The sequence below is a fragment of the Aythya marila genome, assembly GCF_965140915.1.
Source record: "Aythya marila genome assembly, chromosome: Z".
Lineage (NCBI taxonomy): Eukaryota > Metazoa > Chordata > Aves > Anseriformes > Anatidae > Aythya > Aythya marila.
In genome coordinates this window covers 4,207,670-4,223,702 of record NC_139080.1, presented here as the reverse complement: position 1 = coordinate 4,223,702, position 16,033 = coordinate 4,207,670, and the positions used below count along the sequence as shown (strand labels likewise).

The 16,033-nt window shown below is 45.4% G+C and overlaps 1 protein-coding gene across 1 annotated transcript in view; it reads left to right on the top strand.

The window, feature by feature from the left end:
• The window catches only part of SETBP1 (SET binding protein 1), a 268,787-nt gene that overhangs the window by 18,695 nt on the left and 234,059 nt on the right, over positions 1-16,033 (top strand). The window lies entirely within an intron of this gene.

The window sequence follows — 16,033 nt, the reverse complement described above, 5'->3', positions numbered from 1 at the left end:
ATTTTTTGGTAGCTTAAGCTAGGGTAAAAAAAAAAAATTGATATATTTTTCTTTTTTTTGGTGTGTGTGATTTAGTCAAAAAGGGGAACAGGGTATAAAGAAAAGATTTTCTTTATATGAGCTGATTACAGGAGAACCCTTTTTGTTTTCTTGTTGGTTTAATTTTCAGTAATGTGCCCTATGCTTAGATTTTTTAAAAGAAATCGAGTTCTGCAGCAGGGGGAGCAGGGAGATGATACCTTGTGACTATTCATGTTATTTTGGGTGTAGGAGTGTTTTTTGTCCTAGGAGTCAGACAAAGGAGCCCTGGTCAGGTTGAGACTTTATCACAATACAAATAATTCACTTCCGCCTCTTAAGCAACATGTGGGCTTTGTGATGAGTTCAGACAGGAGTCCACATCTGCTGAAAGACTCATGAATATCTCTAACACCTGGACAAATACACCTGGGATATAGGCTTGCACCAATCTAGAGCTCAGGGGATGACTTGGTCTTGCTGTTCGATGTAACTTTGATCCCTTGCTGTGCAGAAGGTGTCCACTTCTGTACTTCATACCTGCGATGGGTGCTCGAAGGGCTACTTTAAGCCTGGAGGAAGCTACTTGCCAGTGGCCCTCTCAGGACCCAGTGTCCTTCACAGACTGACCTAGACCAAAAGTCTGACAGCTCTAAATCTCTTTCTGAAACAGCAACATTTCCCATTGATGCGAGGCAGAGCCCAGGTAGGTTAACATCACTCATTGAGGGTACTTGCCTTAGAAGCTGATCTTGTGGCAGGGAGAAACCAAGGGGAATTTTTCTTAGAACCACAGTAAATGGCATATTCCTTGCACATGAAAAGTAGCACAGTGTAGTTTTGTTCTGGTAATAAACTGGGAATAGATTTTCCCACCTATTGAGAAGGACAGGCTGCATTCTTAGCACTGAGCAGTGTTTTATTTCCATTTCCTTATCCTCCCTGAATACTTGCAGCAGTTTCAAGGGAACCAGTGGTTGTGTGAGACTCTGCTAAGAGACAGCAAAGGTGTCACAAGCAATCCCTCTATGGCCAGGCAGGGAGAAAAAAGAATTGCTAGCCACTGCCTACTGCGCATGGACTGTGAAGAAAGAGTGCTTAGAAATCAGACCTTTCATTTTTGCTTATCCCTCAGTTGCATGGCTGTGGAAGGCATGTTCATTCTTTGATGTGGCTATCCAAAAAGGTTAAATAAATAAAGCTAGCTGTAATGAAACTTGGAGGGGGAAAGAAGGCATTGTGGTGACGTTCAGCATGAGACTTTAATTGCTGCAAGATAAGGAGTTGGAAAGAGGCGGATCACAGTCCACGTGTGGTTGTATCCAGCCTGTGCTTGTGCTATGAGGTCCAAGCTGGCTCATGCTACACGCTCAGGCTGGGAGCACTTGGGGCAGTGCTGGTCTAATCCGATCATTTAAAAAAAAAAAAAAAAAAAAAAAAAAAAAGAGAAAACACAGCAGGTGGATCCTCTGAGCAGATGGGGAGAGGCCCGCCGCACCGGCGAATCGATTAGCATAACACCCAACGGCTGCCGCACAGCAGCTGCTGAGCTGGGGCCGGGCGGGCTGGAGGCGATGTGGCAGAGAGGAGTCACCAGCAGGGATTTGGAGGACCACAGGGATGTGATCTTGAGGGGTATGATGCCCAGAGACCTGCACCCGGCATCCCTGGGGTGGTGAACATCATGCATCCCTGCAGCCAGGCAGGATTTTGCATGCAGGTGGCTCTTAGCACTTGGGTTATAGGATCAGTATCTCACATCAAGGGGTGGTGAAAGGCACTGAGCAGGAGGCAAGCAGGAAATTGGTCGGAGAAGGGCTCCTGAGAGAGGAGCATGCAGGTAGCTTTTGCAGACACTTGCAGAAACACTGAAAGCTGCGGTAGTGGTTACAATACGATTGTCACATTTAAATGATTCTGGTGGTTTTGATCTTGCAGTCACGTGTTCTCCTCCAGTTAGGCTGTTTGCCTGTTGCTTTAATCAACACAAACTCAAGAAAAAAATAAACTACTTGAAGCAGAAGGGAACAATGCACTTAAACTTGTGGGGCAGATATGCAGCTGGCATCACTCCACTGGATTTTTGCCAGTAGATATATATGTATATATGTATAAAACATATATTTCCCCCGTACATGGGCACAGTGTCATTACTTGAGTTTTATCTCCTTGCTTATGGATGCAGGGCATATATATGAGTCCCATAAACCTGTGTGTAAGGATTCAGCTTGGGTTACACTCAGCTCTCCAACGACCATGCTTATGTCTTGGGGATGGGTTGTCCTATAGTGAATCTATCCTCTGCAAGGAGGAGCAAACACTACTAGGACTTGAAAAATCACTTAAGTTTGTTGCATAATAATTTCAGCCATATCTCCAGTGGTCCCCAGTGCTTAGAAACACCACTTCAGCATTCTTGCAGGAGTTTCAATACACACAGCACAGAGGGCAAGTAATGAAAACATGGAAGCAATTTAAGTAACAGCATGTGGGTACACAAAGGACTGGTAATGCCAGCAATGTAAAGAGGGGCTGTGAACTGGGGATATAGTACTTATTCAGTGGCCACTTAGGGAGGAAGAAGATATTCCTGTTTCTAAGCTTTGCACTGTTCTGCTAATTAGGCAGTAGGGGCCAGAGCCTGATTTCTAAAGCTATGGTCTGGGGCGTGGTGGTGATTAGAAGGGGGCTCTGTAGAGCTGCACTGCTCATGTGCTGGGGCCTGATTTTATTTTCTTCCCCCCTTTGATTCCAGCTGCTACAGTATGTTCAAAGATGTAAACATACATTAAATACTTTCCTCATGTTTCTTTTCCATGTGAGCAATTGCCCTGGGGATGTTACACGACGGTGAGCGGGAGGGGAGGTGCTCCAGGAGAGCATGAAGCTGGGTGTGGTTGCCCTGGCCCCGAGCAGGACGGGAGAGCTCCAGCGCTGGGAGCCTCTGCTCCACGGCTTCAAGGCTTGGCCACAACCCAAGAACTCTTGGGTTGAAGTCACGGCCTTGCCAAGTTTCACATCAGCTTCCCCCTCTTGAAGATAAGAGCAAGGTAGCTTCCTATACCTGTTCCAGGTCTGCTCAGTGGGTGAATCATGGCTTGGGCTGTCCATGGGACTGCTTGCTCAGTGGTTGCAAAATATGGAGGTGATTGCAAGTGTTTGATCTGATTTCAACTGTTCTGTGCCTGGGGATGGAGTGGGATGAACCACGACCACTTCTAGACTGGTAAAGGCTCTGTTTTGTTCTGGTGAGGGGAAACAAGGAGCCCCAAAGATAACCTGCCCACCTGCTGCAAGCCCTGCAGGCACTGCTCTTGGTGCTGCTTTCTTCCCATCTGCAGCAGGGTTGCTCGAGCCCAGTGCCCTTGGCATCCCTAGAAGTTCCGTTTCTTCTGGATAAAGGCAAATGTGCTGTGAGTTTGGAATGGCACTGAAAGCGTGGCACGAAAAGCAAAGAAGCAATCCATCAGCATTCCCTGCTTGTCATGTAGTGTTTAACAAGCCCCAGATGAGTAGTGGTTCCCTGGTTTTGTTTTTATTTCCTTCCCCCCTCCTCCTCCTTTCCTTCATTTGCTACTCTGTCTAGTTTTCTGTGTCAGCAAACACTTCATTTCCCACCCTCCTACCCCACTCCTTTCTTTAAACATAATCTGATAAAGTTTCTTTGGAGCTTCCATCATATGTGCAATGTCCTGCTGCAGGGGATGTTAACTCATTTATTTATTATTGAATGTTTTTTTTTTTTTTTTTTTTTGGAGAGGTTGGGATGGGTGAATGCATTCCGTTGTTGAGAAATAAGTGCCAGCAAGTCAGTTGGAAGTAAAGCTTCCTTGTGGGCAGCCAGAGGAAGCTCTGTCCTTGGATTTTCTTGCAATCTCCCCCATTGCTTGCCTGCAGGTATATGCCATTTCTCCCCAGGAAGCAGTTTTAGCACCTTTTCCCTTGAAATTCTATTCGTCTTATTCCTTTTCTCTCCTTAGCCACCCACAGGCAACTTTCTCCTCCAGTTCCCCCTTCTTGAGGACTCTCATTCATTTTTTTTTTATTTTTTTTCCTCTTTGGACCCCTCCTTCTTCCACAAGATCACAACCACTTCCACCCCCGCTTCCTTCCCCTTCTTTGCATCACTGACTGCACATTGCACTTTCCCTCCAGGTTCTCATGTGCATTCGCATCTATTGTCGGATTACCCCCGCGCTGTACTCTCCCCAGTGACTTGTGTGCATGATCATCCAATTGCTCAAAGTGTGTGATTATTTCCCCTTTGCTAAGGGCATCCCTGCATGAGTCAGCTCTTCCTATTGCAAACCGAACATGGCTTGGGGAGTTGGTGTAAGTACTTGCTCCCTGCACTGCAAAGGGCTTAGCAAGGAGGAGAAGGCACTTGTGCATCTGCTTGAAGTGCTAGGCTTTGATTTCATGTCTTTTTTTTTCTTTATTTTCCAAAGGATGTAGCCCCTTCAGCCTGCGACTGTTTCTGTGTGGGGTTGGTTCCCACCCTTGCTTAGGGAAGCTTTGAGGCTGCTCTAAATGATGCTGGTGGCAGGTCCCTGAGGTGCACAGCAGTAGAAGGAGATGAAGAGTAAGGGTATGTATCTTGGTCTCTGCCCTGGTCATGGGCTATTAGGAGAGCCCCAGAAACACCAGCACAGTCTTCTGTGAGTTGTGTATAGTGGAACCTGGCTTTTGAGCAGGGGAAGAGACCACTTCAGAGCTGCTCTAACAGGCATGAGGTACCTGGTGGTTTTAGTCTTTCTGTACAAGCATCGGGGTGCAGAGTTGTACAAACTCAGATCTTTGATCCCAGGTTTCTTTTTGGCCAGCTTCTTTCTACCACATTGTTGAAGGCGCAAGTGAAGCAGCTGTGATTTGGTGCCCTCCCACCACAACCACCCCAGGCTCCCTCTCCAAAGGAGAGCAGGAACGAATTTCTTGAGAAAAACTTCAGAGCTTCGGAGGCCTCTTTCACCATGAGCTGAAAACCACTCAGGTTCATCTCCGTCCTTGAAGATTCCTGAGATGCTTGGACTAGGAACTGAGTCTTCTTGGGCCTCTGTGTAGTAAACTGGGGGAGGCAGGTCACACATAGAGATGAATCATTCCTCACTGTGAAGTGTGGGGAGTGCTTGGATCCGAACTCTCACCAGTCCTTTTCCAAAGCCTGTTGAAACAGTGTCCGCCTCACATCGTGTCATTCATATCTTGTGACAGGAATAAAGCAGGGTTTTTCTTCCAACTTGGTGTTCTGCCTGAGCCAGCTGATCCCCATCCTTCACTGTCTGTCTGCTCCCAAAGAATTGTGACTTTTTTTTGCATGTAGCCAAGTATTTCTTTAAGAAGCATGCATCTGTCAGCAAAGGGATGGGTTGGGGAAATGTGAACGGCTTTTACTGCCTAACGCAGAGTGCCAAATGAGGAAGAGTTGCTGTATTTGATTAGCTGACACATGACCAGGGCTTGTGGAGGCTGTCTGTGTCAAGGACTGGTTTTGTTTTGTAGCAGTCCCTCCCACGGGTGAGTTTTGCTGGCCCTCTGTGACATTTCCTTGTTCCCTCATGCTGCACCTCTCTCATCAAAGCATGACAAAAATGTCCCCTCTGCTGGTTTGGGGATTGAGGAGATGCTGTAGGGCTTTAGAGGGAAAGAACAAGAACCAAAAAAGGCAGCTGGGGGGTCTGGCTGGAGGTCCCATGCTCCCCGCTGCTGAACTGCAGGACTGGATGGGTGCTGCTCCCAGCAGCCTCGTAAAGGCCTGGCCAAGTCACTGCATGCTGGTTGTGTTTTGAAAGCACCAGGGCCTCCAGGCTAAAAGAGATGTGCTGGAGACGTGACATACTGGTGTATGCATCCAGAGCTGTGAGTCTCTGTGCTGCTTGTGTCTTCATTTGCAGAGGTTTGGGGATGCACAAGAGTGTCAGGCCTTCATGCATTCATTCGTGTTCCTCCAGCATTTACTTCTGCATGCAGTGCTCCCCCTCCTCTCCTTCCAGGCATGCCTGACCACAAATACCTTCTGATTAACCTCCAGCTTTTTTCATCTTTACTCCCTTTTTAACACAGATGCACACCCAGCTATTCATCTTCAGGTCAGGTCTAATCCTTCGCATGCTTCATTCCCAGCTGGGCTCCTCACTGCCCATGCCTCCCCTGCATGGTCAGTGAGACTGCATGATGGACTCATCTTGAGTTCATTTTAATGGAAAGAGGGGCTTCACTTGATGCTCTTAGCTTATTATTATTATTATTTTTTCTATGCTGTGAGCACTGAAATTTGTGAAAGCTGGTTTCTAACCACATTCCTTTTTTGTGGCTTCTATGGTGTCTAATGATGAGTGAACCTATTGGCTCTTTGCCCTTTGGGAGCCTCTCAGAGATCCTTTTCTTCTGTCCAGATAATTTGAACAAAACTTTTGACAAAAATCTTTAAGATGCATTATTTCAAATTTTTATTAAAATTGGTTAAAATAGCCTGAAAACCTTGAGGGAAGGGTCATGTAGTCAGGCAAGGAGTCTGTGTCCATTTGCATACATGAAAACAGTGTGATCACATTGTCCTTGTTTTCTTAGGAAACCAGTCTAAAAATATCCTGTGTAAACATGCATTGTTTTGTTTTTTAACTCTGAGACTTTTCCAACTCTAGAGACTTAAAATGATTCCATTTGATACGTGACCCCGGAGGACAAGTCCAGTTAGCTGTATTTTCATAAGAGCATTATTTTCCATTTCTTGCCATGACCTCTAATGTGAATTAGACCATTGGCACTTGGCTCCTTCATCTCAGGACACAAAGTGCTATTTGTACATCGTGATTATATTTGGACTCTGGGCTGCAGGCTATCAGGAGAAGGATTCTCAAGCTTTTATGTGCACACCAGTAGCAGGATGTTGCTTCTGAGTAGGCTGTTTGACCTGGGAAAAGTTCAGCTGTTCTGGGGTAGTATCACCTAAAACCATTCCCCAGAGCTATGGGCTCACAAAAAGGGCCAGCGGAAAGGCTAGGGTGTCTTACTACTGAAATGAGGTTGCCTGTTTCAGATGTGGCCTGGACTGTGGCTTTGTGGAAGCCAGAGTTGCTGAAGATGAGGATGTGGTCATTCGAGATGAACAGTCAATTGCAGCTGCATTCTCAAAGCTAAGTGTGTCTCTGCCAGGCTCGTTTCAAGATGATGCATCATGTTCCTCTTGCGAATCAAAGTCTACTATGGTGGGCTATGTACGAAGGCAGCAGAAGAGACTGTCCTCCTGCAAGAAGCCCACAAACTCCGTGGAAATTAAAGCAGGAGAAATGAAAACATCTCGTCTCTTGGTACAGTATGTGAAAGAGACTAATAAGATTAATGACTCAGTCAAGGAATCTGTCACAGGCCGGGGTAACATTCAGCCCTTCGTCATTGTACTGTAGTTGCTTAACCATAACACAACTTAGCCTCCCAGATGGTGGCCTGATCTTAGAATGCTGGCTTCTGGGAGCCAGTCATCATCTTGTCACTGACACGCGGAATTTGTTTCAAAATTATAAACTCTCTGCATCTTTGGTAGCTTAATGATTTAAAAAAAAAATATCCCAAAGAAGATTTAGGGTTTGGTGTAGCAATGGGAGGTAGAAATTTTGGGGCCTGTCTGCAATCAGGCAGTCTAGATGCTCTTAATGGTTATTTCTGGTCTCTCTGCCCTAAAATGTGGTAAGAGTCAACAAGTCCTCCAGTAAATACTCCTTACTTATCTTTTCATCAGTTTCTCATGGCTCGCTGTCTCACCTGGGTGGCAAGGTTTGTAGAGAGAGATGGTATCTTTTATTGACATCGCTGTTACAACAACTCCACCACTATAAACCCAGGTGGCTCATTGAGGAATTTCAGTGCTTCACAGCCTTGTAGCTTCATGTGAGCCGCTTTTGATCCACATGCTGAAAGATGAGAATCAGCCCCAAGGGGGTTTGCGGGTAATTTTCCCTTGCCCAATGCTCCTGGGAGGAATGCGGTGGCACAAGCAGCCACGCCAGAGGCCACAGCCAGCTCTCCTTGATGGCTGCTTGGCTCTGTTTGACAAGGAGAGGGCCAAGCAGTGGATGCTTAGATGTGTCACCAGAGATCATGCTCTTGCTTCACTGTGGGGGCAACGCTGCTTGTTCCCAGCCACGTGCTTCTGTAACACGCTTGGCAAATGCTTCCAAGGAGGATACATGAGAAATGGTTTCCTCATACTTTTGATGCAGAGTCAACACTAATTCCTAACCTTACTTGTTGTTGTTACCCTTCACTGCATCCCAGAATACGCTAAAATATTGTCCTGGCTTAGGTAGCTTCACTTGCTGTATTTTCAGGTGGGTAATTTGCTAAAAACTCACTCTTAAGGCTAATAAAAATATACCTGAGGCAGATATTTTCCCCCTGGGGAGCAGCAGCACTATCAGGGGCTTGATCAACTGTCATTTCTGCCTCTCCTACCACAATCTTTTCATCTGCAGGGAGAATCCCTAAATCAGTATCCTGTGTGGGGTGTACTACCAGGGAGCTTGAAGGCACTTGTTTTGCCTCATCTTCCAAGGTAACTGCTGCTACTGAATTGGTGATGTGCTATACTACTTATAGCCCATGTATACACAGGTTAGATGGGGATAATTAACGTTGTAGCTGTTTGCTGACACTGCTTTCACCAGTGCTCCACTGACTCTTTCCAACGACAGCCTCTCACTTTCCCTGGAATATTTTTCTTCAATAATTCATGTAATCATTAGGACGAATTCCCTCCAGCATTTTCTCTCTCTTGTCTTAATTCCATTGCATTATTTGTAATTACATTCCTGATTTGAAGGAGGGGGTGGGAGCCCGTTTTCTTCTGTGACTACAGCAAAGCAATCACCAGTAGAAGGCTGTGATGGGAGAGATTGATCTGTCCTTAGGTCACTAATTCAGGGTGTGGGCAGGAGCTGCTATTAGTCACTCAGGGGCAGTAATTGCCAACGTGCTTCATGGGAATTTGGGAGGTGTGGGGCAGCTCCATGGGAGGGCAGCATGTCCTTTGCTGCTCCCTGTGCTTCTGTTGGCAGACATGGCACTTGACAAAATCATGCTTCATCCTTGGAGGCAACGCAAGGCTTGGGTGCTTGGGATGAGGAGCCCTTACTTCTGCTTGGATCACCATTGAAAATAATGGGAATTTGGCTGTCGATGTCACCTAGAAGGCAGAGAAGGTTTCAAAGAAACAGGAGGCTAGCTTGTGATGGACAGTCAAGTCCTCATCCTGAGTGCAAGAGAGTGACTTACCCTTGGCTTTTTGCATCTGCAGGTATTCCTGTTGCTGATGTGTACCTAAGATTTTGCACAGGTTTTGAGTTGTGAATCTCTTTACAGCAAAACAAGGAAGTAGCACACATTGCTAATCCCTGTCTAAATAAGTCTTTTCCTATTATATTGTGAATTTAGCAGCTGAACGTCACTTCCACCTGCTAAAACAGTGGTGTGTGGGACCATCATGAAGTGCTGAAAAGGTGGGATGGAAATCTGAAAACACCCTGTCATTTTTCTGTCTATCTAGTCTGACTTCAGCTAATGAAACTCTGCATGAGCCTGTGGGGTATGGCAGCTGTGTGCTGGAGATACAAGTCGACTCAGTCCATCTTGGCCACATGGTTTAATAGGCCTCCGTGAAATCCCTGGGTCAGAGGCCATCCACCATGCCCATCTTTGTCACATTGCGGTGATGTGTATCCTGGCAGGTTTTTCTTTTTGTTCCCTCCCCGGCATGGAAAGAACCATCTGCCGGGTTGGCTTTCAGAAGAATTTTGAAAAATACCAATTTCCCTTTGTTCCAAGAGGAGGGGAGGGTAACAGGACAGAAGGGGGAAGGAGAGCCTGACCTAAAACCAAGCCACTGTTTGCAGGGGTTTTAGAATAGCCCGTATTGTGTTTCCTACTCCCCAAGGAAGGGTTGTCCTCTTTCTTCTTTTCTCTTTGATTCGATTCCCTGCCACTCTGCAAGCAAGTCAGAAGCTGCAGCTGCTGCTGTCAGCTGGGAAGGGAGTCCCCTTGTTTAAAACCTATGTGTTAATCCTTGGTTAGAAAAGCAGAAGTGCTTTATGCTCCCCTTCCATTCCCCTGTGCTTCTGCTCTCCTGCAGCTTTGCTGCCTGCCCATGGTCCTTGTCACTTTGTTTGGGTAATCTCTGTATTTTAAGCCCGATCTCTTAGGAAATTGCAAGTACCTGGGACCATGTACCTGCTAACGGTGCAAATGCACTACCTGCCTTTTAGGTCATATTGTGCAGCTAAGAGCTGTTATAGGGACAGCCTGAGAGATTGACTGAAGTGAAAAAGTTAACAGGTACAAAAGTGACTTTTATGTATGTATTGAAACTTCAGATAGTGGCTGACTAAACAGCCCCAATAAGGAACATGGGTAGCATAAAGCTCCATAAACAAATAAACCCAAAGACTGGCCAAAGCAACCAAAGCACAGCTAGTTTTTGAGCACAAGGAAGGAGTCAGAAAGGATGTCAAGTGTGTTGTGAGTTCTGGGATAAAATTATGGGGGACTTTGCAAGTAAGGGGAGCAGTTTTCTTGTGGCTGCTGACACAGATAGATAGAAATGGTTGCTCACTGGGTCTGTGCTTTGTTCCTGAGGAAAAGCCGACAGCCTGGTGGGAGAGGAATTTTAACAGTGAGGTAAGGAGAAAGGAGGATTTGGGCTTTTCCAGATGGAAATGGCAATGGAAGCACCAGGCAGGGTACGATGGGTAAATCAGAGGCCCAAGAAGCTCAGAAAGGAAGTTTGTCAGAAGGTATGATGGCACAGCTTTGAAGGGTGAATGTGAAGGGTGTTCTGAGGTTGAGAGGAAATTAAAAAGGGACAAAAAATGATTTTGACTGCTGCTTTTTATCAAAAATATCTTTCCTAGTGTAACAAACTTCCAACCCCTCAGTTGGAATATATATGTGATTACATATATATATATATATCTGTATGTATGTATATCAAAGTTTACAGATACAGAGACTTTTATTTGCTGTACGCGTGTGTGTATATATGTGTGTATATATATATATGCTGTGTATATATAGATACACAGCAAAGTCTTGTGCCTTTTTTTTTTTTTCTAAATTGGTTGGAAACAGAAGTGCTCAGGTACTGACAGGCCAACTTCTGTTCTTACCCCTGCCGTCAGAGCATTTCCAAAGAGTGTTTGTCAATATGTGATAGGTGCTTTATATAAATAAATAAATATATATAAAACACCTTAACCAGAGCAGAGTGTTTAAATATATATATATATATATCACAGAGATGGGGAGGGGGAGAAAGGAGTTGGATGATGGATGGCAGCACCCTACAACTATCATGTATGAACATTACCAAACAGAATATGTTTTCAGTGCCTCCATAAGTGTGTTTTCCATTTTTACAAGTGGAAAACTGAGGTAGAGAGAGGTGTCTTGTCCAGGGCTGCAGCAGGCCCATCCTGCCTTCTACTGCTCCAATTTCACATGCTGACCCCTGTAGCTTGGTGCATCCATAAGGGTCCCAACTCTGCCCATCAGTGGTGCTGCAAGGACAAACTGGGTGCCCCGAGGGTCCTCCTTCTGAAATAGGGTGTCATGGGGGGGGCTGCATCCTGGAGGATTAGCAGGTGGCCGAAAGCTTGCGCCACACAAGCCTCTTCCCAGCAGATCACCTGCAACCTCCACTCCCCATTTTGGGTAGCGGGAAGGAGCTGGCAGCCGCTGTGCACACCCCCCTCTTCCCAGACCCTTCCCCGCCGTGGCCCCTTGTTAATAAAGAAGTGTAATTGGGAGCCCTCCCTCCATCCTGTCTGGTGTGAGGCCATTTGTGTGCTGCAGGGGGAGGGGCAGATCCGGCACTGGGGGGGTGTTGGTAGTGGGGGGGGAGGGAGGGAAAACTCTTGTTTGTTCAAGTAATTTAGGCCTCAGATGTTTTTTATTATTCTTTCTAGTTTTAAATAAATAACAATAAAACATTCTTGATCAGCCCCTGATAAAGGTGTGCTTCTGGCACACAGAAATCTCAATAGCAGAGGGAACAAAGTGCAATGGAGAAGTGTGAATTTGAGCTTTTTTTTTTTTTTTTTTTTTTTTATTTCTTACGTTTGTCAGGAGAGATGCCACTAATTTGAGACAAAGCAACACAACAAACGATAAAAATGATTTCTGCACGTTGTACAGAGATCTCCCCATCTCACCCCTTTATGTAGTTGGTGTCTGTAACAGACTAAACCCAGAGCCCAGGGTGGAGGCTGCATTGATTACTTGGGTGTTACTGCTGTGTTTGCTTTGCATTCGCTCTGTGCAGCTAGCCTGAGGTGAAACATAGGGAAGTTGCTGTCTTTCTCAGCTAATGAATCTCCCTTTCTGCTTTATATGTACTAGCACATTGCCTTTGGAGTAGAGACTTTCTATTTTTTGTACTAACACACCAACTTTGCTGATGAAGAAGCTCTCCTATGCCTTCTGATCAGTTTCATTAAACTTTTTTTTTTTTTTTTTAAATGGGAACAATAAACTAAATAAGAAGTAACAAACACTTTCCTATTTCTTAAGCTTCAGTAAAACTCATCTTTAAACCTTCCCTGGGGCCTGCACTAAGCTGCAAGTGTCTGTTCTGTGATGGGTGGGCTCTGCTATTGAAATGCTTGTGTTTCAACTGTGTGAAAGTTGCAGAAAAATGCACATGGGATAGGCAGAATTTATTTATTTATTTTTTAAAGATAGAGAATAGGGTAATGGTGTGAAAGAATGAATTAGTTATGGCAAATCTTATTAGTGTCCATTGTAAGCAGAGACATATGGGAGTACTTGCAAAATTATTCCTTGTTTATTCAGCTTCGTAACCGAAGCAAATTTTTTTGCATAGTGTCATTTATTTGGCAACTGGAGGGGTGTGGAAGGTGTGTGTATATGTAGCGGGAAGGAGGAGGTGGGGGGAACGCTGTATTGGTATTCCATTAAAACTGATGCTTGGTGCTTTGTTTGTCAGGTTTTGGCAAGGCTTTTTGCTTTGAAAGCCATTCAGAGAGGATCGGAGCAGATGGCAGGGAGATCCTGTTTGTGTTATTTTTGGACATTCCCATTGAAAGTCTCAGATTGTTGTCCTTTTTCCCTCCCTCCCCCAACTCGTGTATGTTTTCCTTTCTTTCTTCCTTCCTTTCCCCCTTCCTTCTTGAGAACTTTTTTTTTTTTTTTTTTTTTTTTTAAGTGTATATTAATAATACAGCATCCTCTAAAAGCTATGTGTGTTTCTGACAAACTAAACTGTGGGCATCTTCTTACTGTCTCCCTACACTCAGAAAAGGTTGCAAAGGGGGCTGCCTCTTCCTGAAGCTGCATTAGGAGAGTAAGTTGGGTAGGGATGGGAAGTAAGGCTGCTGTTTCGGTAGGTTTGGCTCAATAGCAACACTTTTTGCTCATAGATTGGCAGCTGTATCAAGCCCAGGCAACAAGTTTAGATTGAGGGTCTTTGACAAAAACAACTTTGGTGACTTGCGTGACATGTGCTTATGACCTCTGTGGTCTTTAAGCCCTTTTGGTGGAGAGGGCTGGTTGTAGACAGACTAGAAAACTGAACTATGCCCTGGCTCTTCATGGTGGTCTTCCCATGTCACTGGTGAGATCTGTTGGTCTTAGGCAGTGTGGAAGCCTTTTGTTCCACCACTGTCTGTGCCCAGATTGTGCTGGGAAGTGAGAACTTCATTGCCTTGCATACCTGGTGCAAGCAGTTTTCTCAAGCAGTAATTTAGCTTAATATAACACTGTTGGATATGTCTGCAGAGTGTTTCATGTGGAAACCTTCACTGAAGCCCTTTACAACCTTTGTGCAGGCAATCCAGCAAAACTGAACCTGGTCCAATCAGTTAAAGCACTTGGCTAGCCCTGGTCTATCGGTGAGGATGTGCATACACAAAGAAGATGGGAGGTCTTGGCTGGAATCAGTACCTAAAAGTTCAGGTGATTCACCCAAAGCTCATCCAGATGATTAAATCTCTTAAACTAAGCTGGAAATCTCATGGAAACAAGCTTTCTCATGCTCATTCTGTCAGTGGTTATTCCCAGCTAGAAACAGATATTTAAATCCCCAAACCTTTACATCAGCTGATATTAGAATATTTTTATACAGGAAAAGGCTTTACCAGGATTTTAAGCTTTGGCCCAGGAAGCGCAGAAATGTGAGCAAGTGAACTTCTCAAGCTTAGCTGAACTACCCTGACCCAGTAAGACAGTTTGGTTTAGGTTTTGTCTGAGTTCAGGTTGATGATTCATGTCGGTTTTTAGGTTGCTTGAACCTGTATACCCACATCCTCAATTATTTTCTTTCAACCAATGCGCTGAGGGAACCCACTTCAGAAAGTCTCATTTCATTTTTAATTGAGTAAAAACTCAAAGTTTGCCAGCTGCATTGCATCTGAATTGCAATGCTAGCTGGAGGAGAGATCTGAATGGATGGTAGCAGGTGACCAAAGACATGTGATGTCATTTGAAGTGCATTTCACTGGATTTTGTAGGATTTTGCTCAGCGGCACTGACCTTTAGGCCTGCCTTATAAAGTTTGGGAGATCACTCTTGCTACCCACTGCCCCAGCCTTCTTTTTGGTGGGTGGATGGTGCTGCCTTCCCCTGCGCTATGCTCGCAGCCCCTGGCAGGGCTTCCCTCGGGGAGCTTCCAGTGATAAGGGCTTTCCTGGTCTGGCACGCTGAGAGCAGAGCAAAGCTACAGCCACAGACTAGACAAAAGGCAAACTCGACCTAGTATTTATGTAGTTACTTAAACATGATTTAACCTAAATAATGCACACTGTGACTTGGCCGGGGGAGGAGGAGAGAGGGGCTTGTTTCTAATGAGCCAGGAGACAGCACAATTAATTACATATGAAAGACAGATAACAGACAGCAAACTGTCTACAGTAGGAAGAAACAAAATACCGATGTGAACAATTAAAGTGTCCACGTGATGGAAGGGTCAGCGGTTTCTCATAGAGCAGGCGGCTGGGTACGGCCCCAGGAGAGCGGTATGGGATGCTCGGGGAGGGGGGTGGCAGGGCCAGCATGGGCTTTCTGGGCTGTCCGCAGTTTTGCTGTCAAAGTCAAGCAGGCGCTTCTGAGGCTGACAGGCTGCGCTCTGGGCATTATTTTCATCACATGCACTTTTGACAGCGGGATTGTTAGCTACTAATCTCGGTGACACACGAGATGGGGAGAGGAGCGGTTGAGGTGGGAAACGCGGAGCAAAGGCTCTGGAGTCGATTCGATACCTGCCTTGGGATGCTGCAGGCCATGAGACAAGATGAAGGAGGCTTTTCTTCCTTAAAAAAAAAAAAATAAATAATATATATATATAAAATAATTATTCTCATCGCCTTCCAGATGTGGAAGCACAAATCTCAGCTGCAGTACGTAAAGGGGTTTGAAATCTTCAAGGAGCATGGTCAGAGGTTTGCACCCTCACGTCCCCCTCCCCAACTGCAATATAGGAGCCTGTCATAAGTTATCCTTCCTTTCATCCTCCCCTCCTGTGAGCCTGTCCTGCAGTCAGCGCTTGACTGTAAAGATTTGAAGGTAAAGGCCGATGGATTAGCCTAGGGAAGGGCCAAAGGTTAAATGAGCAGGGCTAGCAGCATGCAAAGGGCTACGATTGAAATATTTGCTGAATGCTGACAGGCAACAGAATAGAGGCAGACAAGTGGCAAATTCCTGTTTTCTCCTCTAATTGAGAAAATATTTTGAGTGGTATTCAGTCAGACTGCAAAATGAGACTCTGGGAAAGTCAGCCAGCCGGTCCATACGGGAGGGAGAGGAGGGGAGGACACTTATTGAAAGACCTATCCAGCTGAACCTGTTTCCAGAAACTTTGTGCTTATGCTTATGGAAATCCCTGGAGCCCAATGCTTGCAGTTTGTTTGGTCATTTTTCCCATGCGACTGCAATGTCAAAACATTGCTACAGTGAACTCAAAATATCTCCCTAGGAGAATTTGACCCCTTTCTGATTTTATTTTGCTGTCATAGAA